Raw genomic sequence first — 3,821 nt, 5'->3', positions numbered from 1 at the left:
TGCTAATTGTTTGCTCTAGCAAAGGATGTCATGTTGGTAAAGAGCAAGTCAAGGAAAGGTTCTCAATCCATGTTCAAACCAAGGAGGACAATGGGACTTGGGAGGAAAGGTCCAAGAGTCCTATGCAAACCAAAGTATTTGATCCCGGGGATCCCGTGTGGATACATTTCAGCAAAGGAAGGGTGTTCAAGCAAGGAGAAGAATGGTCCATGGCAAGTGGAAGAGGTCCTTTCAAGCTCACCGAAATTGTTTTTCTTTTAGGGTTCTCTGCAAGAATTGAATAGTCCTCTCGTCCGTTTAATTCTCCCCTGTCCGTCCAAAATCTCAGTCCTTGTTTCACAAACAAACAGTCCGTTGCACTGTCCAGTTTGCAGTCCTTGTCCAAAAACCCGAGTCCTAGTTCAATTGGGTTGATTCTTTGGGCATCCGTGTCATCTTTAATTTTGAGGACTTAATTCAATACTATGAGAAGGTCAAGGATGGTGATGTCGAGGACTTGAGGACAAGTCGTTTTCAAGAGGGAGAGTTTGAAGCAAAAGGAGCCACGCCTAAACCATGCTTCCACCCGATTTTGATCCTTCACGCAAAACGAGGCCCAAACTCCAAAATCCGTCTAAGAAGGCACGGTAATTTTTGTCATGTCTCAATTATTTAATGAATTTGGAGACTTTTTGGCTAGGGACTTTTATTTAAATAAGGATCCGAACTAAGATAAAGTCACGAGACAAAACCGGGTAACGGGTTTATCGGTTTTCAACAATCGACCTTAGTTCGCTTCCAAATGGTCCTATTCTTTCTAGTTAAATAAATCAAGACAATACTAGGCTAAATAAGAGTTGGTTGGTCGTCCAAGAGAGTCCAAGAGGGCTGTTTTATCATTTTCAAATGAAGATCAAATGTCGTTTTCGAGGAAGGTCCACATGTCGCTTTCACTCTTACATGTGTGTAAGGCTTGTGTAAGGGCTTTTGTTTGACTCTATGATGGCTTCTCCAAGGCTCTTTTTCGGCTGGTATGAGGACCATTTGAAGCTTCCAAGGAGTCCAAATAATCATAAAGGAAGGCAAGGAACAAAACCGGTGGCCCCATTTTGCACGGTTTGCAACATCAAGGACAAAGGTCGCTTTCGAGCTTCCCAATTTGTCCAAAACAATCCCTTGAGCTTTTTTTATATGCTCTAGCCCTTATACACCTTCGTGGCCGGACCCTTGAAGCTTCCAAAAGGGTTTTCCTCTATGTTTACATCATCCTTGTCTTACTAGTTTATTTTCCTTGTTTTTAGCTTTTGATTTTTAGCTTGTGTAAGAACTTGTGTAAGGCTTTAGGGCCACTTTTGTACCGGTTTTCTAGGGTCTTTTGGACCGTTAGATGTTAGGATTAGATGGATGGTTAGGATTGCTTAGCTTGGCCTATAAAAGCAAGGCATTCCTTAGTGTAAAAAGCAGATTGAGTGAATTAAAGAATGAGTAAGAAACCAAGTGTTTTCTTCATCAAAACCTATTCTTTGCTGAGTGCTTGAATAGTCCTCTTTGCTTAGTGCTTGAGGTTTGGGTAATTTCTTTGCTTAGTGCTTGAAATTTCCCTTAGGCTTAATCTAGTGGCTTAGTGCTTAGATTAAGTCATATCCCAATCACGCCTTTTACTCTATTCGATTGTAGAGTTCAGGATTCCGTGGTGCCAAACAGTTCTGTCGACTGTTCGATTGCAGTCCTCAGAGTTTCTGTTCGGTTTTTTAGTCCTTTTTATCACAATTAAACAGTCCCATTCACTGTCCAAATCTGAGTCCTTTTTAATCAAAACTCGAGTCTTGAGGGTTTCACTTCAAATTGGTTATCAGAGCAAAGGTTTAACACAATTCCATTGTTGTGTTAGTCTTGGGTTGGTAATCTTTTTTGTGAGTTCAATATAAACCTCAACCACATTCAAAAACACAAAAATATCCATGAGTGAAATGAGTGAAGAGAGATGGAGTGGTCTTGAACAAAAGTTCAATTGGCTAACAACAAATGTCGATTTGATCTTGCAATCCATGACCACATTGATGGCAAACGTCCCTACACTACCAAGAGGAGGAGCAAGACCACCACCACAGCCACCACCGGGCAGAGGTAGATGCCGTGGGTTCATAGGGAGAAGAAGAGAACACGAGGTTGCTCAAGGCGTCAATGAAGGTGAGCCCAACTCGGATTTGGAGTATGCTATGGCCAAAGCTTTCCAACAAGAGCACACCAAGGATTTAAAGGTAATAATTCCTGATTTTTATGGTAGTTCAAACCCCGATGATTGGTTAGATTGGTTTGAGACCATGGAAAAAATCTTTGAGTTTAAAGATTATTCGGATAACAAATCTTTCAAAGTTGCAATCTTGAAACTCAAAGGCCATGCTTTTCTTTGTTATGAGAACATAAAATTTCAAAGGAGAAGAGATGGTAAGGAACCTATTAAGTCTTGGTCTAAGTTGAAGGAGAAGCTTATGAGAAAGTTTGTGCCTAGAAACTACACCCGAAACATGTCTACCACCACAAAATGGTCGTCCAAAATAGTCCCTCATAAACCCCGACCCAAAACCGAAATGAATGAGCCTATCACCACAAAATTGGCCTCAAAAACAGTCCCCCACAAGGTTCAAACCGTGACCAAGGTTTTCAAACCAAACCCTCTAAACAAAACCACAACTCTTGACAAGGGTAAGGAAACCGAAACCTCACAGAAAAAGGTCACTACCCTCAAAAAATGTTGTCAATGTCAAGGCTTTGGTCACTTTGCTAAAGAATGTCCAACAAAGAAAGCCCTTAACACATTTGAGATAGTGCATTGGGGTGATGATGAGATCCTTGTGTTTAATAAGGATGTGGAAGAAATGGGTCATGAGGAAATGGGTGATGATTTGGCGGAAACAGGTATGGGTCTTGACTTGGTTACTTGGAAAGCATCTACTAATCACATTGAGGTTCTAAAGCAAGAGGTGGGTGGTATGGAGAGTGTCCATGCTCTCCCTACCAATGATATGTCCAAAGAGCAAGAGGAACCATTTCCTACCAAAGTTCAAGGATTGACCAAACTCTATGAAGATGTTTCACCAAGTACCACCATAGAGTTGATGACCGAGGTCCCTAAACCTCATTTGGGAAGCCGTGATATATACAACTCCGATGGCAAGGTAGGAGAATGCCCACTTAAACAAAGCAAGCTCAAGTGGAATGATTCCAAGGGACGAGTTAAAGGGAAGCCGTTCACCAATGATCAAACCGAGGGAACTTTCAATGGTTTGCAATGTGATTATCCTACTTTCTCTATTCCAAATTTCACTAATTTGTTTGAGATTGAAAGTGAAGCTAGTAGCATTGACAAGATGGTTGTCCTAATGCAAGAAATCATGCTAATTGTTTGCTCTAGCAAAGGATGTCATGTTGGTAAAGAGCAAGTCAAGGAAAGGTTCTCAATCCATGTTCAAACCAAGGAGGACAATGGGACTTGGGAGGAAAGGTCCAAGAGTCCTATGCAAACCAAAGTATTTGATCCTGGGGATCCCGTGTGGATACATTTCAGCAAAGGAAGGGTGTTCAAGCAAGGAGAAGAATGGTCCATGGCAAGTGGAAGAGGTCCTTTCAAGCTCACCGAAATTGTTTTTCTTTTAGGGTTCTCTGCAAGAATTGAATAGTCCTCTCGTCCGTTTAATTCTCCCCTGTCCGTCCAAAATCTCAGTCCTTGTTTCACAAACAAACAAATCAGTTACCTTTCTTCCGGTTTGCGATCCTTGTCCAAAACCCGAGTCCTAGTTCAATTGGGTTGATTCTTTGGGCATCCGTGTCATCTTTAATTT

The sequence above is a fragment of the Silene latifolia genome, chromosome 1 (genome assembly GCF_048544455.1).
Source record: "Silene latifolia isolate original U9 population chromosome 1, ASM4854445v1, whole genome shotgun sequence".
Taxonomy (NCBI): Eukaryota; Viridiplantae; Streptophyta; class Magnoliopsida; order Caryophyllales; family Caryophyllaceae; genus Silene; species Silene latifolia.
Note: the sequence above shows the minus strand (reverse complement) of the source record.